This window comes from Salmo salar, chromosome ssa24, assembly GCF_905237065.1.
Source record: "Salmo salar chromosome ssa24, Ssal_v3.1, whole genome shotgun sequence".
Taxonomy (NCBI): Eukaryota; Metazoa; Chordata; class Actinopteri; order Salmoniformes; family Salmonidae; genus Salmo; species Salmo salar.
Window position 1 is genome coordinate 27,264,571 of NC_059465.1, and position 24,739 is coordinate 27,289,309.

General features: G+C 45.6%; 1 pseudogene; it reads right to left on the reverse strand.

Annotated features, from left to right (window-relative positions):
* Nucleotides 1-15,386: 15,386 nt before the first annotated feature.
* LOC106585302 (4-hydroxybenzoate polyprenyltransferase, mitochondrial-like) lies at nt 15,387-23,113 on the reverse strand (annotated as a pseudogene).
* Between the last annotated feature and the right edge of the window lie 1,626 nt (nt 23,114-24,739).

Here is a 24,739-nt window from a genome sequence, read left to right on the forward strand (position 1 = left end):
TATGTAAGGGAATTATAGTCAGCTTAAAATATGATCATATAATTATACATACAGTTTATACAGGTTTATACCAATCTTCGATATAAATAGCCTAAAATATACAGTACCGTTTAAAAGTTTGGGGTCACTTAGAAATGTCTTTGTTTTTGAAAGAAAAGCTAATTATTTTGTCCATTAAAATAACATCAAATTGATCAGAAATACAGTGGAGACATTGTTAATGTTGTAAATGACTTGTAGCTGGAAACGGCAGATTTTTTATGGTATGTCGACATAGGCGTACAGAGGCCCATTATCAGCAACCATCACTCCTGTGTTCCAATGGCACGTTGTGTTAGCTAATCCAAGTTTATCATTTTAAAAGGCTAATTGATCATTAGAAAACCCTTTTGCAATTATGTTAGCACAGCTGAAAACTGTTGTTCTGATTTAAAGAAGCAATAAAACTGGGCTTCTTTAGACTAGTCGAGTATCTGGAGCATCAGCATTTGTGGGTTTGATTATAGGCTCAAAATGGCCAAAAACAAAGAACTTTCTCCTGAAACTTGTCAGTCTATTCTTGTTCTGAGAAATTAAGGCTATTCCATGCGAGAAATTGCCAAGAAACTGAAGATCTCGTACAAAGTTGTGTACTACTCCCTTCACAAAACAGCGCAAACTGTCTCTAACCAGAATAGAAAGAGGAGTGGGAGGCCCCGGTGCACAACTGAGCAAGAGGACAAGTACATTAGAATGTCTAGTTTGAGAAACAGATTCCTCACAAGTCCTCAACTAGCAGCTTCATTAAATAGTACCTGCAAAACACCAGTCTCAATGTCAACAGTGAAGAGGCAACTCCGGGATGCTGGCCTGATACAGCCTGGATTTGAACCAAGGACTGTAGTGACACCTCTTGCACTGAGATGCAGTGCCTTAGACCACTGTGTCACTCAGGTGCCCTTGGCTCAAATATACTGCTTGCTTATCAGTAAACAATGAGAATTATTTTCATGCCAGACACAGGTAGAATGTCCATCAAGAGACAGTCAACCCAAGAAACCATATATATGGTCCCTCAAAAGTATTCACCCCCCTTGGCATTTTTCCTATTTTGTTGCCTTACAACCTGGAATTAAAATTGATTTTTGTGGGGTTTGTGTCATTTGATTTACACAACATGCCTACCACTTTGAAGATGGAAAATATTTTTTGTTGTTGTGAACAAACACGAAATAAGACAAAAAAACTGAAAACTTGAGCGTGCATAACTATTCACCCCCCCAAAGTCAATACTTTGTAGATCCACCTTTTGCAGCAATTACAGCTGCAAGTCTCTTGGGGTATGTCTCTATAAGCTTGGCACATCTAGCCACTGGGATTTTTGCCCATTCTTCAAGGCAAAACTGCTCCAGCTTCTTCAAGTTGGATGGGTTCCGCTGGTGTACAGCCATCTTTAAGTCATACCACAGATTCTCAATTGGATTGAGGTCTGGGTTTTGACTAGGCCATTCCAAGACATTTAAATGTTTCCCCTTAAACCACTCGAGTGTTACTTTAGCAGTATGCTTAGGGTCATTGTCCTGCTGGAAGGTGAACCTCCGTCCCAGTCTCAAATCTCTGGAAGATTGAAGCAGGTTTCCCTCAAGAATTTACCTGTATTTAGCGGCATCCATCATTCCTTCAATTCTGACCCATTTTCCAGTCCCTGCCAATGAAAAACATCCCCACAACACGATGCTGCCACCACCATGCTTCACTGTGGGGAGGATGTTCTGGGGGTGATGAGAGGTGTTGGGTTTGCGGCAGACAGCGTTTTCCTTGATGGCCAAAAAGCTACATTTTTGTCTCATCTGACCAGAGTACCTTCTTCCATATGTTTGGGTAGTATCCCACATGCCTCTTGGCGAACACCAAAATGTGTTTGCAGATTTTTTTCTCTCGAAGCAATGGCTTTTTTTCTGGCCACTCTTCTGTAACGCCCAGCTCTGTGGAGTGTACAGATTAAAGTGGTCCTATGGACAGATACTCCAATCTCTGCTGTGGAGCTTTGCAGCTCCTTCAGGGTTATCTTTGGTCTCTTTGTTGCCTCTGATTAATGTCCTCCTTGCCTGGTCCGTGAGTTTTGGTGGGCGGTTCTCTCTTGGCAGGTTTGGTTTGTGGTGCCATATTCTTACAATTTTTTAATAATGAATTTAATGGTGCTCTGTGGGATGTTCAGTTTCAGATATTTTCTTATAACCCAACCTTGATCTGTACTTCTCCACAACTTTGTCCCTGACCTGTTTGGAGAGCTCCTTGGTCTTCATGGTGCAGCTTGCTTGGTTGTGCCCCTTGCTTAGTGGTGTTGCAGACTCTGGGGCCTTTCAGAACAGGTATATATATATATATATATATATATATATATATATACTTAGATCATGTGACAGATCAGATTGAATCATACTACACTGGCTCCGACGCTCGTCTTATGTGGCAGGGATTGCAAACTATTACAGACTACTACAAAGGGAAGCACAGCCTCAAGTTGCCCAGTCACTACCTGACGAGCTAAATCACGTCCATGCTTGCTTCGAGGCAAGCAACACTGATGCATGCATGAGAGCATCAGCTGTTCCGGACGACTGTGTGATCACGCTCTCCGTAGCCGACGTGAGTAAGGATCCTGGGACGAAACACCTCCCTCTGCAACTGGATCCTGGACTTCCTGACGCCCCCCCCAGGTGGTGAGGGTAAGTAGCAACACATCTGCCACGCTGATCCTCAACACTGGAGCTCCACAGGGGTGCATGCTCAGTCCCCTCTTGTACTCCCTGTTCACCCACAACTGCATGGCCAGACACGACTCCAACACCATCATTATTAAGTTTGCAGACGACACAACAGTTGTAGGCCTAATCACCGACAACGACGAGACAGCCTATAGGGAGGAGGTCAGAGACCTGGCCGGGTGGTGCCAGAATAACAACCTATCCCTCAACGTAACTAAGACTAAGGAGATGATTGTGGACTACAGGAAAAGGAGGACCGAGCATGCCCCCATTCTCATCGACGGGGCTGTAGTGGAGCAGGTTGAGAGCTTCAAGTCCCTTGGTGTCCAGATCAACAACAAACTAGAATGGTCCAAACACACCAAGACAGTCGTGAAGAGGGCACGACAAAGCCTATTCCCCCTCAGGAAACTAAAAAGATTTGGCATGGGTCCTGAGATCCTCAAAAGATTCTACAGCTGCAACATCGAGAGCATCCTGACTGGTTGCATCACTGCCTGGTACGGCAATTGCTCGGCCTCTGACCGCAAGGCACGACAGAGGGTAGTGCGTACGGCCCAGTACATCACTGGGGCTAAGCTGCCTGCCATCCAGGAGCTATAAACCATGCCGGTGCCATAGGAAGGACCTAAAAATTGTCAAAGACCCCAGCCACCCCAGTCATAGACTGTTCTCTCTACTTCCGCACTACCGGAGTGCCAAGTCATATATGCATAGTCACTTTAACTATAAATTCATGTACATACTATCTCAATTGTGCCGACCAACCAGTGCTCCCGCACATTGGCTAACCGGGCTATCTGCATTGTGTGCCACCACCCGCCAACCCCACTTTTACACTACTGCTACTCTCTGTTCATCATATATGCAAAGTCAATTTAACCATATCTACATGTACATACTACCTCAATCAGCCTGACTAACCGGTGTCTGTATGTAGCCTCGCTACTTTTATAGCCTCGCTACTGTATATTGCCTGTCTTTTTACTGTTGTTTTATTTCTTTATTTACCTATTGTTCACCTAACACCTTTTTTGCGCTATTGGTTACAGCCTGTAAGTAAGCATTTCACTGTAAGGTGATACCTGTTGTATTCGGCGCACGTGACAAATAAACTTTGATTTGATTTGATTGCACATAGATAGACTTTATTTAACTAATTATGATACTTCTGAAGGTAATTGGTTGCACCAGATCTTATTTAGGGCTTCATAGCAAAGTGGGTGAATCCATATGCACGCACCACTTTTCCGTTTAGAATTTCTTTTTAAATTTTTTTTAATAACTTTTTTTTTTTTTCATTTCACTTCAGCAATTTAGACTATTTTGTGTATGTCCATTACATGAAAGTCAAATAAAAATCCATTTAAATTACAGATTGTAATGCAACAAAATAGGAAAAACGCCAAGGGGGATGAATACTTTTGCAAGGCACTGTACATGTGGAAACTTTATCTCAAACTGCTTTACTTAGATTTTCAGTCAGGCTTCTCCTATCAGTGTCTTTCTTGATGCTGCTCACCCAGTGAGTAACCTCCGTGTCAGTGGACCTACAGGACTTACAGGCAGAGTGACATTAATGACTCAGTCACAATGCTGGGGCCGGGTCTTTCTACCACTTATCAGCTATGCCCTCAACTTCACTGCCTTGCTCGGCGGCCCCTGTCCTCATTTGACCAATTTGTATATTTTGTAGAGCAGATAGCCATCAGCCCTCCTCCCCAGCCTCTGGGCGTTATCTCCTACAAGGTCTTTCAGGTGTTATATCTGGACTGGGATAGGAACTATCTCACTCGTCTCCTGAGAGACAATGCCTCCAGTTTGTCTGTCTCCAACTCCAAAAATGTCCTCACTGATGTCCTATGGATATCTGGCCTTGCTGTATTTTGTATTTGTATTTATTATGGATCCCCATTAGCTGCTGACAAAGCAGCAGCTACTCTTCCTGGGGTACAGCAAAATTAAGGCAGTTTATACAATTTTAAAAACATTACAATACATTCACAGATTTCACAACACACTGTGTGCCCTCAGGCCCCTACTCCACCATTACCACATATGTACAGTACTAAATCCATGTGTATGTATAGTGTGTGTGTTACTTGATGTGGAATAGAGTTCCATGTAGTCATGGCTCTATGTAGTACTGCATGCCTCCTGTAGTCTGTTCTGGACTTGGGGACTGTGAAGAGACCTCTTGTAGCATGTCTTGTGGGGTATGCATGGGTGTCCGAGCTGTGTGCCAGTAGTTTAGACAGACAGCTCGGTGCATTCAACATGTCAATACCTCTCATAAATAAAAGTAGTGATGAAGTCAATCTCTCCTCCACTTTTAGCCAGGAGAGATTGACATGCATATTATTAATATTAGCTCTCTGTGTACATCCAAGGACCAGCTGTGCTGCCCTGTTCTGAGCCAATTGCAATTTTTCTAAGTCCTTTTTTGTGGCACCTGACCACACGACTGAACAGTAGTCAAGGTGCGACAAAATTAGGGCCTGTAGGACCTGCCTTGTTGATAGTGTAGTTATTAAGAAGGCAGAGCATCGCTTTATTATAGACAGACTTCTCCCCATCTTAGCTACTACTGCATCAATATGTTTTGACCATGACAGTTTAAAATCCAGGGTTACTCCAAGCAGTTTAGTAATCTCAACTTTCTCAATTTCCAAATTATTTATTACAAGATTTAGTTAAGATTTAGGGTGTAGTGAGTGTTTTGTTCCAAATAAAATGCTTTTAGTTTTAGAAATATTTAGGGCTAACTTATTTCTTGCCACCCACTCTGAAACTAACTGCAGCTCTTTGTTGAGTGTTGCAGTCATTTCAGTCTCTGTAGTAGCTGATGTGTATAGTGTTGAGTCATCCGCATACATAGACACTCTGGCTTTACTCAAAGTCAGTTAGTAAAAATTGAAAAAAGCAAGGGGCCTAAACAGCTACCCTGGGGATTTCCTGATTCTAACTGGATTATATTTGAGAGGCTTCCATTAAAGAACATCCTCTGTGTTCTGTTAGACAAGTAACTCTTTATCCACATTATAGCAGGGGGTGTAAAGCCATAACACATACGTTTTTCCAGCAGCAGACTATGATCGATAATGTCAAAAGCTGCATTGAAGTCTAACAAGACAGCCCCCACAATCATTTTATCATCAATTTCTCTCAGCCAATCATCAGTCATTTTTGTAAGTGCTGTGCTTGTTGAGTGTCCTTCCCTATAAGCATGCTGAAATTCTGTTGTCAATTTGTTTACTCTGAAATAGCATTGTATCTGGTCAAACACAATTTTTGTCAGAAGTTTACTAAGGGTTGATAACATGCTGATTGGTCAGCTATTTGAGCCAGTAAAGGGGGCTTTACTATTCTTAGGTTGCGGAATGACTTTAGCTTCCCTCCAGGCCTGAGGGCACACACTTTCTAGTAGGCTTAAATTGAAGATGTGGCAATATCGTCTGCTATTATCCTCAGTTATTTTCCATCCAGATTGTCAGACCCCGGTGGCTTGTCATTGTTGATAGACAACAATAATTGTTTCACCTCCTCCACACTGACTTTACAGAATTCAAAAGTACAATTCTTGTCTTTCATAATTTGGTTCAATAAACTTGGATGTGTAGTGTCAGCGTTTGTTGCTGGCATGTCATCCATAAGTTTGCTTATCTTGCCAATGTAAAAGTCATTAAAGTAGTTTGCAATATCAGTGGGCTTTGTGATGAATGAGCCATCTGATTCAATGAGTGAAGGAGCCGAGCTGGCTTTTTCCCCCAAAATTTAATTTAAGGTGCTGTGGTATTGAGGATCAGATATTACTCCCACTGGAGGATCAGTCTGAATAATGCTGCTGGGCTTGGGTTCATGGGGATGGCCAGGGAGGACGGCACAAACTGGAGCGGCCTGTCTGATGGAGATCTCTGGACCACAGAGATGTCCTTCCAGGTGTCTGAATTTGCCTGTCGGTGGAATGGTACGACAGCCACATTGCTACGTAGGCTGGTTTTCCAAAGAAGAAAAACTGCTCTGCTGGTAATGACGTTTGGGTTTTCAACCTGGTGGCATGGCTTACATATCGATCAGTTTGTGGGGATTCTTGTCTGGACTGAAGCTGCGAGAGCAGACTACCAGTTATACAGTGCCTTTGGAAAGTATTCAGACCCCTTGACTTTTTCTATATTTTGTGTACGTTACAGCATTATTCTAAAATGGATTAAAAAAATAAAAAATCCTTAGCAATCTACACACAATACCCCATAATAACAAAGCAAAAACAAGTTGTTAGAAATGTTTTCACATTTATTAAAAATAAAAACAGAAATACCTTATTTACATAAGTATTCAGACCCTTTGCTATGAGACTCGAAATTGAGCTCAGGTGCATCCTGTTTCCATTGATCATCCTTGACATGTTTCTACAATATGATTGGAGTCCACCTGTGGTAAATTCAATTGATTGGACATGATTTGGAAAGTCACACGCCTGTCTAAATAATGTCCCACAGTTGACAGTGCATGTCACAAACCAAGCCATGAGGTCAAAGGAATTGACCGTAGATTGCAGAGACAGGATTGTGTTGAGGCACAGATCTGGGGAAGGCTACCAACACATTTCTGCAGCATTGAAGGTCCCAAGAACAGAGTGGCCTCCATCATTCTTAAATGGAAGAAGTTTGGAACCACCAAGACATTTCCTAGAGCTGGTCGCCCCGGCCAAACTGAGCAATCGGAGGAGAAGGGTCTTGGTCAGGGAGGTGACCAAGAACCCGATGGTCACTCTGACAGAGCTCTAGTTTCTCTGTGGAGATAGGAGAAACTTCCAGAAGGACAACCATCTCTGCAGCACTCCACCAATCAGGCCTTTATGGTAGAGTGACCAGACGCAATCCACTCCTCAGTAAAAGTCACATGAGACTCTAAAGACTCTCAGACCATGAGAAACAAGATTCTCTGGTCTGATGAAACCAAGATTGAACTCTTTGGCCTGAATGCCAAGCGCCATGTCTGGAGGAAACCTGGCACCATCCCTACGGTGAAGCATGGTAGTAGCAGCATCATGCTGTGGGGATGTTTTCAGTGGCAGGGACTGGGAGACTAGTCAGGATCAAGGCAAAGATGAACGGAGCAAAGTACAGAGAGATCCTAGATGAAAACCTGCTCCAGAGCGCTCAGGACCTCAGACTGGGGCGAAGGTTCACTTTCCAACAGGACAACGACCGTAAGCATACAGCCAAGACAACGTAGGAGTGGCTTCGAGACAAGTCTCTGAATGTCCTTGAGTGGCCCAGCCAGAGCCCGGACTTGAACACGATCGACCATCTCTGGAGAGATCTGAAATAGCTGTACAGCAAAGCTCCCCATCCAACCTGACAGAACTTGAGAGGATCTGCAGAGAGGAATGGGAGAAACTCCCCAAATACAGTTGTGCCAAGCTTGTAGCATCATACCCAAGAAGACTCAACGCTGTAATCGCTGCCAAAGGTGCTTCAACAAAGTACTAAGTAAATGGTCTGAATACTTATGTAATTGTGATATTTCAGTTTATTTTTGATAAATTAGCTAAAAAATCAGAATCTGATTTTGCTTTGTCATTATGGGGTATTGTGTGTAGATTGATGAGGGGGAAAACTATTTAATCAATTTTAGAATAAGGCTGTAACCCAACAAAATGTGGAAAGTCAAGGGGTCTGAATACTTTCCGAAGACACTGTACAAGTACTTAAAGTCAAAGCTCACATCTACTAGGAGGATATTGGTGTGCACCTATCTGGGTTGGGTAAGTACTCAGATGGTCATGGCGTGTGTTGTTATTGCAGTCGAGCTTCGAAGTACTTCCTCTTTGAGAATGTTGGGTCATACACTGGGATGTTGGGTCATACACTGGTGTTTTTCCTCTTCTTAATGTTCTATTCATCTTCAGTTTATGACAAGATCAAGAATAATCCTAACATCTGGGTTTAAAAATGTTGCTGTAAAATTATTTGATTGATGTTATTCGTAGTCCTTGATGTTAAAAGCACACCACTTTTGCTCAACAGTGCTAATGCTTCTTTGTTTTTAGGACTGAAGGGAAGGTGTTGTGCTCTGGCAGAGTGCAAACATTTGATTATTTTGGAGCAGTTGTTATCATACTTCAGATCATACTTTAATAATGTCACTTTAATAATGTTTACATATCTTGCATTACTCATCTCATATGTACATACTGTAATCTATACTATCTATTGCATCTTAGCCTATTCCGCTCTGACATTGCTCATCCATATATTTATATATTATTGTTCCTTTATATATTATTGTTCCTTTATTTGATTGTATTAGGTATTTGTTGTGGAATTGTTAGATATTACTTGTTAGATATTGCTACAGTGTCGGAACTAGAAGCACAAGCATTTGTCACAAAAAATGTCATACTCGTCACGGAAAATGTCGTACTGGAGAGAAGAGGACCAAGGCGCAGCGAGAATGTGAATACTGATGGTTGAATTTTTTTTTTAAAGAGTAAAGTATTCACTGACAAAACAATAAAGATGACGACAGCAACAGTTTTACAGGCTCTACAAACGCAGTGCAAAAACAACTACCCATAACCCCAAAGAAAAACACACACACCTATATAGGACTTCCAATCAAAGGCAACTCAACACACCTGCCTTCAATTGGAAGTCCCAATCACCAACAAACATTCACACACACAAAACTGCCACGTCCTGACCCCAAAACGAATACAATAGCTCCATCTGCTGGTCAGGACGTGACAGTACCCCCCCAAGGGTGCAGCCCCCGGAATGCACCTACCAACAGAAAACACCAACAACAAAAAATCCCCAACAAAACCCATTAACCAATAACCCCTAAACAATAAGGGAGGGAAGGGAGGGTGGCTGCCGTCAACGACGGCACTGTGCTACACCCTCCCTCCCCAACCCACCTATCCTGGAGGTGGCTCAGGTGCAGGACGTGGACCTCGCTCCACCTTCGGCGTCGCCCACTTCGGTGGCGCCGCTAGCTGTGCCGGGCAGACGGGCCACTCGGGCTGACCCTGGCAGACGGACCACTCGGGCTGGGCCGGAGGACAGGAGGGCCCCTCGGGCTGGGCCGGAGGACAGGAGGGCCCTCGGCCTGGGCCGGAGGACAGGAGGGCCACTCGGGCTGGGCCGGAGGACAGGAGGGCCCCTCGGGCTGGGCCGGAGGACAGGAGGGCCACTCGGGCTGGGCCGGAGGACAGGAGGGCCACTCGGGCTGGGCCGGAGGGCAGTCGGGCCACTCGGGCTGGGCCGGAGGGCAGGCGGGCCACTCGGGCTGGGCCGGAGGGCAGTCGGGCCACTCGGGCTGGGCCGAGGGGCAGTCGGGCCACTCGGGCTGGGCCGGAGGGCAGTCGGGCCACTCGGGCTGGGCCGGAGGGCAGTCGGGCCACTCGGGCTGGGCCGGAGGACAGGAGGGCCCCTCGGGCTGGGCCGGAGGACAGGAGGGCCACTCGGGCAGGGCCGGAGGACAGGAGGGCCACTCGGGCAGGGCCGGAGGACAGGAGGGCCAATCGGGCTGGGCCGGAGGACAGACCCCGCTGGGCAGGAGGGCCACTCGGGCTGGGCCGGGACAGAGGGGCCACTCGGGAGGGCAGGAGGGCCACTCGGGCTGGGCCGGAGGGCAGTCGGGCCACTCGGGCTGGGCCGGAGGGCAGTCGGGCCACTCGGGCTGGGCCGGAGGGCAGTCGGGCCACTCGGGCTGGGCCGGAGGGCAGTCGGGCCACTCGGGCTGGGCCGGAGGGCAGTCGGGCCCCTCGGGCTGGGCCGGAGGGCAGTCGGGCCACTCTGGCTGGGCCGGAGGGCAGTCTGGCCACTCTGGCAGCTCCGGGCAGTCGGGCCACTCTGGCAGCTCCGGGCAGTCGGGCCACTCTGGCACGTCTGGGCCGGAGGGGTCCACTCTGGCAGCTCCGGGCAGTCGGGCCACTCTGGCAGCTCCGGGCAGTCGGGCCACTCTGGCAGCTCCGGGCAGTCGGGCCACTCTGGCGGCTCCGGGCAGTCGGGCCACTCTGGCATCTCCGGGCAGACGGGCCACTCTGGCATCTCCTGACTAGCGGGCGGCTCTGGCGGCTCCTGACTAGCGGGCGGCTCTGGCGGCTCCTGACTGGCAGGCAGCTCTGGTGACTTACGACTGGCGGGCAGCTCTGGCGACTCTTGACTGGCGGGCAGCTCTGGCGACTCTTGACTGGCGGGCAGCTCTGGCGACTTATGACTGGCGGGCAGCTCTGGCGACTTACGACTGGCGGGCAGCTCTGGCGACTTTCGACTGGCGGGCAGCTCTGGTGACTGTTGACTGGCGAGGAGGCTGGGCTGACGCACTAGACGCCTGATGTGTGGGGCTGGTACTGGATGTGCCAGCCTGGAGACATGCACCTCAGGGCTAGTGCGGGGAGCTGGCCTGGGGCTCCATCCTTGCCCCGTCAAACAGCCCTTGTGCCCCCAAAAAATTTTTATTGGGGCTGCCTCTCGGGTTCCCTTAGCTCCCTTAACGTGTCCTCCCATGTCCATCCTTCCTCCTCGTTCGTCCGCTGCTTGGTCCTTTGGTGGTGGGTAGTTCTGTTACAAAAAATGTCGTACTCGTCACGGAAAATGTCGTACTGGAGAGAAGAGGACCAAGGCGCAGCGAGAATGTGAATACTCATGGTTTTAATTTTAAAAAAAGAGTAAAGTATTCACTGACAAAACAATAAAGATGACGACAGCAACAATTTTACAGGCTCTACAAACGCAGTGCAAAAACAACTACCCACAACCCCAAAGAAAAACACACACACCTATATAGGACTTCCAATCAAAGGCAACTCAACACACCTGCCTTCAATTGGAAGTCCCAATCACCAACAAACATTCACACACACAAAACTGCCACGTCCTGACCCCAAAACTAATACAATAGCTCCATCTGCTGGTCAGGACGTGACAGTACCCCCCCCCAAGGGTGCAGCCCCCGGAATGCACCTACCAACAGAAAACACCAACAACAAAAAATCCCCAACAAAACCCATTAACCAATAACCCCTAAACAATAAGGGAGGGAAGGGAGGGTGGCTGCCGTCAACGACGGCACTGTGCTACACCCTCCCTCCCCAACCCACCTATCCTGGAGGTGGCTCAGGTGCAGGACGTGGACCTCGCTCCACCTTCGGCGTCGCCCACTCGGTGGCGCCGCTAGCTGTGCCGGGCAGACGGGCCACTCGGGCTGACCCTGGCAGACGGACCACTCGGGCTGGGCCGGAGGACAGGAGGGCCACTCGGGCTGGGCCGGAGGACAGGAGGGCCACTCGGGCTGGGCCGGAGGACAGGAGGGCCCCTCGGGCTGGGCCGGAGGGCAGTCGGGCCCCTCGGGCTGGGCCGGAGGGCAGTCGGGCCACTCGGGCTGGGCCGGAGGACAGGAGGGCCACTCGGGCTGGGCCGGAGGGCAGGAGGGCCACTCGGGCTGGGCCGGAGGGCAGGAGGGCCACTCGGGCTGGGCCGGAGGGCTGGAGGGCCACTCGGGCTGGGCCGGAGGACAGGAGGGCCCCTCGGGCTGGGCCGGAGGACAGGAGGGCCACTCGGGCTGGGCCGGAGGACAGGAGGGCCACTCGGGCAGGGCCGGAGGGCAGGAGGGCCACTCGAGCTGGGCCGGAGGACAGGAGGGCCACTCGGGCTGGGCCGGAGGGCAGGAGGGCCACTCGAGCTGGGCTGGAGGACAGGAGGGCCACTCGGGCTGGGCCGGAGGGCAGTCGGGCCCCTCGGGCTGGGCCGGAGGGCAGTCGGGCCACTCTGGCTGGGCCGGAGGGCAGTCTGGCCACTCTGGCAGCTCCGGGTAGTCGGGCCACTCTGGCAGCTCCGGGCAGTCGGGCCACTCTGGCAGCTCCGGGCAGTCGGGCCACTCTGGCGGCTCCGGGCAGTCGGGCCACTCTGGCATCTCCGGGCAGACGGGCCACTCTGGCATCTCCTGACTAGCGGGCGGCTCTGGCGGCTCCTGACTAGCGGGCGGCTCCTGACTGGCAGGCAGCTCTGGTGACTTACGACTGGCGGGCAGCTCTGGCGACTCTTGACTGGCGGGCAGCTCTGGCGACTCTTGACTGGCGGGCAGCTCTGGCGACTCTTGACTGGCGGGCAGCTCTGGCGACTCTTGACTGGCGGGCAGCTCTGGCGACTTACGACTGGCGGGCAGCTCTGGCGACTTACGACTGGCGGGCAGCTCTGGCGACTTTCGACTGGCGGGCAGCTCTGGTGACTGTTGACTGGCGAGGCTGGGCTGACGCACTAGACGCCTGATGTGTGGGGCTGGTACTGGATGTGCCAGCCTGGAGACATGCACCTCAGGGCTAGTGCGGGGAGCTGGCCTGGGGCTCCATCCTTGCCCCGTCAAACAGCCCTTGTGCCCCCCCCAAAAAAATTATTGGGGCTGCCTCTCGGGTTCCCTTAGCTCCCTTAACGTGTCCTCCCATGTCCATCCTTCCTCCTCGTTCGTCCGCTGCTTGGTCCTTTGGTGGTGGGTAGTTCTGTCACAAAAAATGTCGTACTCGTCACGGAAAATGTCGTACTGGAGAGAAGAGGACCAAGGCGCAGCGAGAATGTGAATACTCATGGTTTTAATTTTAAAAAAAGAGTAAAGTATTCACTGACAAAACAATAAAGATGACGACAGCAACAATTTTACAGGCTCTACAAACGCAGTGCAAAAACAACTACCCACAACCCCAAAGAAAAACACACACACCTATATAGGACTTCCAATCAAAGGCAACTCAACACACCTGCCTTCAATTGGAAGTCCCAATCACCAACAAACATTCACACACACAAAACTGCCACGTCCTGACCCCAAAACTAATACAATAGCTCCATCTGCTGGTCAGGACGTGACAGCATTTTGCTACACTCGCAATAACATCTGCTAACCATCTATATGTGACCAATAAAATATTATTTGAAAGTATTCACACCCCTTGACTTTTTGCACGTTTTGTTATATTACAAAGTGTAATTAAAATATATTTTTTTGTAAATGATCTACACACAGAACCTGTGCTTAGCTCTATTATGTGTATTTTTTATCCTAAATAACTTCTTAGTCCTTGCCGATGACAAGCATACCCATAGCATTATGCAGCCAACACCATGCTTGAAAATATAAAGAGTGGTACTCAGTGATATGTTGTGTGATTTGCCACAAACATAAAAGTGAAATAATTTCTTTGCCACATTTTTTGCAGTATTACTTTTTAGCAAACAGGATGCATCTTTTGGAATATTTGTATTATGTACAGGCTTCCTTCTTTTCACTTTGTTATTTAGGTTAGTATTGTGGAGTAACTACAATGTTGTTGATCCATCCTCAGTTATCTCCTATCGCAGCCATTAAACTCTGTAACTGTTTTAAAATCATCATCAGCTTTAAGCACCAGCTGTCAGAGCAGCTCACAGATCACCGCACCTGTACATAGCCCATCTATAATTTAGCCCAAACAACTACCCTACTGTATTTATTTATTTATTTTGCTCCTTTGCACCCCATTATTTATATTTCTACTTTCCACTTTCTTCCACTACAAATCTACCATTCCAGTGTTTTACTTGCGATATTGTATTTAATTTGCCACCCTGGCCTTTTTTTGCCTTTACCTCCCTTATTTCACCTCATTTGCTCACATTGTATATAGACTTATTTTTCTACTGTATTATTGACTGTATGTTTGTTTCACTCCATGTGTAACTCTGTGTTGTTGCATGTGTCGAACTGCTTTGCTTTATCTTGGCCAGGTCGCAATTGTAAATGAGAACTTGTTCTCAACTTGCCTACCTGGTTAAATAAAGGTGAAATATATATATATATATATATTTTTTTTATCATTGGGCTCATGGTGAATTCCCTGAGCGGTTTCCTTCCCCTCCGACAACTGAGTTAGGAAAGGAACCTGTATCTCTGCAGATATACCATCCAAAGCGTAAATGATAACTTCACCATGCTCAAATGGATATTCAGTGTCTGCTTTTTATTTTCACCCATCTACCAATACATGCCCTTATTTGCAAGGCATTGGAAAACTTCCTTGGTCTTTGTGGTTGAATCTGTGCTTGAAATTAACTTATTAACTGAGGGACCTTATAGATAATTGTATGTGTGAGGTACAGAGATTTGGTAGTCATTCAAAAATCATGTTAACCACTATTGTTGCACACAGAGTGAGTCCATGCAACATAATATGTGACTTGTTAAGCAAATGTTTCCTCCTGTACTTGTTTAGGCTTGCCGTAACAAACGGGTTGAATACTTACTGACTCAAGACTTTTCAGCTTCAAAGGGTGTGAATACTTTCTGAAGGCGCTGTACCTTGTTGAATGCATCTACCAGCCGAGGGTCAGCAGATTGTACAAACTGATTTTATAATAATTTTATTATAAATTATTATAGGGCTGTTAGAATTATAGGGTTGATTGGTTGTTCTTGACCTTGATTTTCCTAGAAGCAAGAGATCTTAAAGCCACAAAAAGTATTGCCCAATATGAGCTTTATTGAGAGACAACGCCTAATACAGTAAAGACAAAATAATGGGTGGTGTATTACTCACAGGAAGCTGGTTAGGGGAGGACGGCTCATCATAATGGCTGGAATGGAGTGAATGGAGTGGTATCAAACACTTGGAAATAAAGTGTATCTACTTTCTTTCCACACATTTACACAGACTATTCCCAAGAACGAGAGTAGTCCAAGGTTTCTGATTGAAATAAATTTCTTTCAGCAGTCCTCTGATTTGTTGATGTCCAATGTGTAAATATACCCAATTAAAAACAAAAGCATCACAATTAGTCACATAAAATGAAAATAATTGTTGGGATGCATTGTCACTAACGGGTATTGTGGATTGATTTCAGTTGAGGGTTCTGTGTAAAATGTCAACATAACCATGGCCAAAAACTGAAATGTTAGCACATAGCATATCAAATATACCCCCACCTAATATGGGAGGTGAATAGCCACAGTGGACAGTGTTGCATAGTAAGGCAGAGTCTGTTCTGCGTTGAACCCAGCCACAACCAGCCTTAACATCATGGCCATCATGAACCCACTGAGCCAAGGGTTGGTGTGCTCCTGGAACCTCAATGCTGTAGACTTGACCCCTACTCTGATATCGTCATCTTTGTCCCGGTGACAGTAGGAAGGAATGCAATGCACACATTATAAAAAGTTGTCATTCATAGAACAATCTAGAATATTCTTCAACAAACCGCATGAACTGAGGAAGTACAAACATTTGTAATAGCAATGTTAAATAGGCACAACATGACAGTCATAGCACAAGTGTACACCTAATACCTGATGGGCATAGATGGTGTCATAAATGGATGTCCACACCACTCCTGAGAAATACAATAGTAGGCACACCGACCAGTTACAGGAGCCAATGACAGCTGACCAACCAAGCAGTTCTCCCCAATTGAAGGTCAGTCTTCAGTGGCCTTGTGGTCAGTGTCCACCCTGTGATTGGAAGGTTGTGAGTTCGATCCCTGACTGAGTCATACCAAAGACTGTAAAGATGGGAGTTCTATCACTCAGCATTAAGAGAATGGATTGGGGGTAAGGCCCTGCGATAGACTAGCGTCCTGTCCAGAGGGTGTACTTATAAATGCGCTCTTGCTCCTATGAGCCGTTCTGGCTCGCACAAGGCAAGGCTACTCATTTATTTTACTCTCTATTGCAAAGGCAATGCTAGTATTTGTGACAATTGAAGCAATGCAGATTAATGTTTTCAAAGACAGACCCAATACAAGCTGTGGCCAGTAGGTGATGCTCTTCATTAGTGGATATGTGACTACCTGAGATAGGGAAGCAGCTCCAAGTGCTATGCTGTGAACAGGAAAATTAAATGTTATCACATAACTGGTTTTAATTTGCTGTGTTCTGCTCTTAGACAAGACAGCACTCCAGTCACTATTACGATGTGCACTTTCACAATCTAGCCTAGATTTAAATCTAGAGAAGTCTTTCACAGCTGGCTAATATGTTCTTCAGTGTCAACGGGGAATGTACATGTAATAATTGAGGCAAAGTAGGACCCCCAGTACCAGAGAACGCTGACCTCCCAAGAAGAATAGGGCCTGCATCTGAGATATTTTCTCTGCAGCAAGGGGCCGAGTAGCTGTCCTGGCAACCTGCAAAACAAAGACGAAGCAAAAACATTTATATACAGTCAAAGTCTTTCAATTAAGTCCTCTGATTTTGTACATTTCCATGTCAGTTTATTCTTTAAACATTTAGACAGTTTACCAGGACACATACTCAGAGCATGTGCTAACCAGCTGGCAAATGTCTTCACTGACATTTTAAACCTCTCCCTGACCCAGTCTGTAATACCTACAGTGCCTTCAGAAAGTATTTACACCAGTGGAGGCTCATCAGTGGAGGAATGGGAGGACCATCCTCCTCAGTGAATAAAAGTAATAATAATAATAATGAAACAATAAAAAAGTAATTATTTTTTGATAAAACTATACTAAATATATTCACGCCAACAAATAATTTATTAAAACACACTGTTTTGCAATGAAGGTCTACAGTAGCCTCAAAGCACTCTCAGGGGTAGCATAATGGTGTACCCGGAGGAAGGCTAGTTTCCGTCCTCCTCTGGGTACATTGACTTCAATACAAAACCTAGGAGGCTCATGGTTCTCACCCCCTTCCATAGACATACACAGTAATTATGACAGCTTCCAGAGGACGTCCTCCAACCTAACAGAGCTCTTGCAGCATGAACTGACATGTCCACCCAATCAACCAACCTGGTCTCATAGACTAGACGTAACATTGTAAATGTATCACGCGTATCACGTGAACGTCTAGCAACCCAAATGTTGCAAGTTCGAATCTCATTGAGGACAACTTTTGTAATTAGCAATTTTCAACTACTTACTAATTTTTAGCTACTTAGCAACTACTTAGCATGTTAGCTAACCCTTCTCTTAACCCTAACCTTAACCTTTTTAGTTAACCCTCCCCTACCCTAACCTTAACCCTTTTAGATAAACCTTCCCCTAAAGCTAACCCTAAACTTAACCCTTTAACCTAACTCCTAAACTTAACCCCAACCTTAACCCTAACCCCTAGCCTAGCTAACATTAGCCACCTAGCTAGAATTCCTAACATATGATACATTTTGTAAATTCATACCATATTGTACAATTTGCAATTTTGTAATACATTGTACGTTTTGCAAATGCATAACATATAATACGAATTCTAATTCATAACATATTATACGAAGTGGGTGATGGCTATCCACAAATTAATACATAACATACAAAACATAACATCCCCGACGTGGATGTCGATTAAGGCAGCCCCCCGCACCTCTGATTCAGAGGGTTAAATGCAGAAGACACATTTCAGTTGAAGGCATTCAGTTGTACAACTGACTAGGTATCCCCCTTTCCCTTTCCATACTAAATGGAGTGTCTCGGATTTACAGTGCATTCAGAAAGTATTCCGACCCCTTGACTTTTCCACATTTTGTTACTTTACAGCCTTATTCTAAAATGTATTAAATTGTTATTTTTCCTCATCAATCTACACACAGTGAAATGCTTACTTACAAGCCCTTAACCAACAATGCAGTTTTAATAAAATCCCTAAAAAAGTAAGAGAAAAGAATAACAAATAATGAACGAGCAGCAGTAAATAACAATAGCGGGGCTATATACAGGGGGTACCGGTACAGAGTCAATGTGTCAATGGGGGGGCAATGAAAATAGTCTGGGTAGCCATTTTATGAGCTGTTCAGGAGTCTTATGGCTTGGGGGTAGAAGCTGTTTAGAAGCCTCTTGGACTTAGACTTGGCGCTCTGGTACCGCTTGCCGTCTTTGATATGGTTCCTTTTCCCCATTTGTTTGATGTTCCCAGACTCTCTATATTTAACACAGGCTATTCAAGTCCTTCAGTAGGGTCAGAAAGAGAGGGGAAGGGAGAAAAGTATTTATGGGGGGGGTCATAAACCTTACCCACAGGCCAACGTCATGACAGCACATGCTCGGAGTACACGTCCTGGTAATCCATCTGGACCAACGGCCTTGTGAATGTTGACCTATTTAAAGGTCTTACTCACATCGGCTGCAGAGAGCGTGATCACACAGTCATCCGGAACAGCTGATGCTCTCATGCATGTTTCAGTGTTACTTGCCTCGAAGCGAGCATAGAAGTTATTTAGCTCGTCTGGTAGGCTCATGTCACTGGGCAGCTCTCGGCTGTGCTTCCCTTTGTAGTCTGTAATAGTTTGCAAGCCCTGCCACATCTGACGAGCGTCGGAGCCGGTGTAGTACGATTCGATATTAGTCCTGTATTGATGCTTTGCCTGTTTGATAGATCGTCAAAGGGCATAGCGGGATTTCTTATAAGCTTCCGGGTTAAAGTCCCGCTCCTTGAAAGTGGCAGCTCTACCCTTTAGCTCAGTGTGAATGCTGCCTGTAATCCATGTACGTACAGTCACTGTGGGGACGACGTCCTCGATGCACTTATTGATTAAGCCAGTGACTGATGTGGTGTACTCCTCAATGCCATCTGAAGAATCCCGGAACATATTCCAGTCTGTGCTAGCAAAACAGTCTTGTAGTTTAACATCTGCTTCATCTGACCACTTTTTTATAGACTGAGTCACTGGTGCTTCCTGCTTTAATTTTTGCTTGTAAGCAGGAATCAGGAGGAAAGAGATATGGTCAGATTTCCCAATGGAGGGTGAGGGAGAGCTTTGTACGGAGTAAAGGTGTGTGGAGTAAAGGTGGTCTAGAATTGTTTTCCCTCTGGTTGCACATTTAACATGCTGATGTATAATAATAAAAAACGGAAATATCACATTTACATAAGTATTCAGACCCTTTGCGCAGTACTTTGTTGAAGCACATTTGGCAGCGATTACAGCCTCGAGTCTTCTTGGGTGTGACGCTACAAGCTTTGCACATCTGTATTTGGGGAGATTCACCCATTCTTCTCTGCAGATCCTCTCAAGCTCTGTCAGGTTGGATGGGGAGCATTGCTGCGCAGCTATTTTCAGGTCTCTCCAGAGATGTTCAATCGTGTTCAAGTCCGGGCTCTGGCTGGGCCACTCAAGGACATTCAGAGACTTGTCCCGAAGCCACTCCTGCGTTGTCTTGGCTGTGTGCTTAGTGTCATTGTCCTGTTGGAAGGTAAACCTTCGCCCCAGTCTGTGCGCTCTGGAGCAGGTTTTCATCAAGGATCTCTCTGTACTTTGCTCTGTTCATCTTTGCCTCGATCCTGACTAGTCTCAGCTAAAAAAACATCCCCACAGCATGATGCTACCACAATGCTTCACCGTAGGGATGGTGCCAGGTTTCCTTCAGACGTGATGTTTGGCATTCAGGCCAAAGTGTTCAATCTAGGTTTCATCAGAGCAGAGAATCTTGTTTCTCATGGTCTGAGAGTCCTTTAGGTGCCTTTTGGCAAACTCCAAGCGGGCTGTCATGTGCCTTTTACTGAGGAGTGGCTTCCGTCTGGCCACTCTACCATAAAGGCCTGATTGGTGGAGTGCTGCAGAGATGGTTGTTCTTCTGGAAGGTTCTCCCATCTCCACAGTGGAACACTGGAACTCTGTCAGAGTGACCGGATTCTTGGTCACCTCTCTGACCAAGGCCCTTCTCCCCCGATTGCTCAGTTTGGCCGGGCGTCCAGCTCTAGGAAGAGTCTATGTGGTTCTAAACTTCTTACATTTTAGAATGATGGAGGCCATTGTGTTCTTGGAGACCTTTATGCTGCAGAAATGTTTTGGTACACTTCCACAGATCTGTGCCTCTACACAAACATGTCTCGGAGCTCTACGGACAATTCCTTCGACCTCATGGCTTGTGGGACCTTAATTAGACAGGTGTATGCCTTTCCAAATCATGTCCAATCAATTGAATTTACCACAGGTGGACTCCAATCAAGTTGTAGAAACATCTCAAGGATGATCAATGGAAACAGGATGTACCTGAGCTCAATTTGGAGTCTCATAGCAAAGTGTCTGAATACTTATGTAAATAAGGTATCTATTTTTTATTTGTAATAAATTAGCAAAATGTTCTTTAAACCTGTTTTCGCTTTGTCATTTTGGGGTATTGTGTATAGATTAATGAGGAAAACATTTGACAAAATGTGGAAAAATGGAAGGGGTCTGAATATTTTCTGAATGCACTGTACATAAATGCTCTGAGACAAGGTTGCTTTCCTACCTACCCTACTGGCTACTGATGTTGTTCTGCGATCTGCTCCATGCGACAACCAGTTGAGAGCTGCCTGCTTTTGCTGCCTGCAGATGCTATTCTGTTGAAACTAGGCTTTGCGTGCGGCTCACGTGAATATACATTTTTGGCATGATATCTCTATTGTACTACATAATTGATACAGGGTATGCCCCCACCACACCACTGCCGACCAGGCACACAAGGCATGTGCCCAGGGGCCCTGACCTACATGGGGCCCCCATTGATTTTATTAGTCACTCTCACACAGATATCATATAAACAAGGCATAAGTCAATGCAAAATGTATTGAATTGCAGGAAATTTGCTTTAAAATTGAAAAGGTTTCTCTCCACCTCATGGCAAATTAGTAACGGGACGATCAAATCTTGCTTAGGGCCCCCAAAAGGGTCATTGATATATGGAAAGGACATTCATTGTGGATTGCAAATGTCAAAAAAACACTTAGGAAGTGTGGCATTGTCTGCTTGCTTGCTCCTTCTTACCAAAAATATTGGATTATCTTTGTCCTTTGTCGTGACATGACTACCATTAATGTGATGACTGCTATTCATCAAATAGTTACCTCCTATGTTTAATTATTACCCAATTAAATTAATCATGTAACAATTAACTCATTAGGAATCTGGGGCACCATGGGAGAAGTTTGTTTAATGAGTTACCATTTCCCAAATTAACTCAAGAATATATCCGAATATATTGATATCATACCAGTCATCAATTAATCATTTCCTCATATCAGTCTCATTCTGAACGTCGTTGACCTCGTAAATCTGCACAAACCCTAGCCTAAGTAATGAATCAGCGGTACACAAATTGGCTTAATTATTTATTTACTAACTAACTAAATAATCACACAGGATTACATAAACACACACACACACGGTATAGGTTATATTGATTACTAACATAATGCAACGAAAGGTCCCTAGTGGACTAACCTGATATGACGGCTTGTTACACAATGGAAAGGGGGTGAGGAAAGAAAGAGAGGGAGAGACAAAGAGAGTGGACTTATTGTACATACATGTTGAAGCTATGCTCATAGGAATATGTATCAGGTTTGAAGGTAAGACCTAGATGCAGACTGTGTCGAAGTAACAATGTTTATTACAGCAACAGGGGCAGGCAAACGACAGGTCAAGGCAGGCAGGGGTTGATAATCCAAAGTAGTGGGGAAAAGGAACAGGACGGCAGGCAGACTCAGGGGCAGGCAGAATGGTCAGGCAGACAACTTTTGAGTAGTAATACATGTATAAAAGCAACAGATGCCATTAATAAGGAGAGGCTAGAAGCTTCTTATATGGTGAGTTACCGAGTGGCTAGGACAGGCAAGCCCCATACGATTGTGGAGGACTTAATTCTTCCTGCTGCCGCGGATATGGCTGGGACAATGCTGGGGGAAAAGGCCAAAAAACTATACAGACAATGCCTTCATCAAACAACACTGTTTCACAATGCATCAGTGACATGGCAGGAGATGTTTTGAAACAATTACAGCTTCACATACAAGCCAGTGAATTATATGCGTTCTAGCTGGATGAGTCAACAGACATGGTGGGCCTGGCACAGCTCCTGGTATATGTCCATTACATTTATGGGGGGTCAATTAAGGAAGACATCCTCTTCTGCAAACCACTGGAAATCAGGACAACATTAGAGGATATTTTTAAAGTACTGGACAGCTTTGTGACATCAAATTCACTTTGGTGGTCAAGATGTGTTGGTATCTGTACTGATGGCACAAAAGCCATGACAGGGAGACATAGTGGAGTGGTAACGCGCATTTAATAAGCAGTTGCTCCTGACACCACTTGGGTACACTGCAGCATCCACCGAGAGGCTCTTGCTGCCAAGGGAATGCCTGACAGCTTGAAAGACGTTTTGGACACCACAGTGAAAAAATGGTTAACTTCGTTAAAGCAAGGCCCCTGAACTCTCATATATTTTCTGCATTATGCAATGATATGGGCAGCAACCATGTAACGCTTCTACAACATACAGAAGTGCGCTGGTTATCAAGGGGCAAATTACTGACACGTTTTTTTTAAATTGAGAGACAAGCTTAAAGTTGTGTTAACTGAACATCATTTTCACATGTCTGACCGCTTGCATGATGACGAGTTTCTCACACAACTGGTCTATCTGGGTGATGCTTTTTCTCACCTGAATGATCTGAATCTAGGATTACGGGGACTCTCCGCAACTATCTTAAATGTGCTGGACAAAATTGAGGCTATGATTAAGAAGTTGGAGCTCTTTTCTGTCTGCATTAACAAGGACAACACACAGGTCTTTCCATCAGTGTATAATTTTTTGTGTGCAAATGATCTCAAGCTTTCCATGCCGCTTTCCATGTTGTCTGTAGCTTGTGAGGTGTGGAAACACTTTGTTGCTTTTATGGATTTTGTCTTGTTGTTTTTTGTTTTATGTTGCTCTGTCCGTATGCTGTCTTGCTTGTCCTATGTTGCTCTGCATGTGCTCACTGCTGAATGATTGTCTGTATTGTAATTGTTTTTAATAACCTGCACAGGGACTACGGTTGAAAATTAGCCGGCTGGCTAAAACTGGCACTTTTACTGAAACGTTGATTAATGTGCACTGTCCCTGTAAAAAAAAATAAACTCAACAATCTCAGCTTACAGACAATGTCAAATGTGATATAGCGAAGCACCTGAGTGAGCTGGGTGCACAATTACGCAGGTACTTTCCCAAAATGGACGACACAAACAACTGGATTCATTATCCTTTTTATGCCCTGCCTCCAGTCCATCGAAATTGCAACAAGCGGTTCTGTGAAAATGCTATTTAATCAGAAGCCACTGCCAGATTTAGGGCTGTGCTCAGAGTTTCTTGCCTTGGCAAATTGCGCTGTTAAGACACTGATGCCCTTTGCAACCACGTACCTATGTGAGAGTGGATTCTCGGCCCTCACTATTATGAAAACTAAATACAGACACAGACTGTGTGTGGAAAATGATTTAAGACTGAGACTCTCCAATATAACCCAACATTGCAGAGTTATGTGCATCCTTTCAAGCACACCCTTCTCATTAACTTGTGGTGAGTTATTCACCATGTTTGTTGAACAAATAAGGTTTTATATGTAAGATCGCTAAATAAAGATCAAAAGTATTAATTATTATAATATTATTATTTGTGCCCTGGTCCTATAAGAGCTCTTTGTCACTTCCCACGAGCCGGGTTGCGGCAAAAACTCACACTCATTCTTATGTTTAATAAATGTATTGTATAGTGTGTGTAGCAGGCTTACAATGATTGCAAAAAATGACATTTGAGAGTGCGCTGACCCTGGTGCTAGAGGGGGTACGCAGCTGGAGGTTGAATGTTTGAAGGGGTACGGGACTATAAAAAGTTTGGGAACCACTGGTCTATGGGAAGTGGTTCAATGTAAGTCTCTGGTTGTCCACAAGAGGTCACAATGTCCTTAGTTGTAGGCTTCTTTGTCTCAGAGTTGTCGTTAGAATGGATACATCAGAGGTGTACCACACGGTGGCGATAGGGAACTGCTCTTCTTTTCTTGATTTGATAAAACTTTATATGACAACAATTATCTCATATGGAAAGCTAAAATCACATTGTTATCTTCACAAAAGTATTCTTATACTTAACCCTTTCACACGTACCATCACACGGGTGCGATCGTTCTACAGTGGTCCCTGAAGCGTACGATCACACCCGTGTGATTAGAATGCTTATTTAGAACGGCAAGTTTCGAAT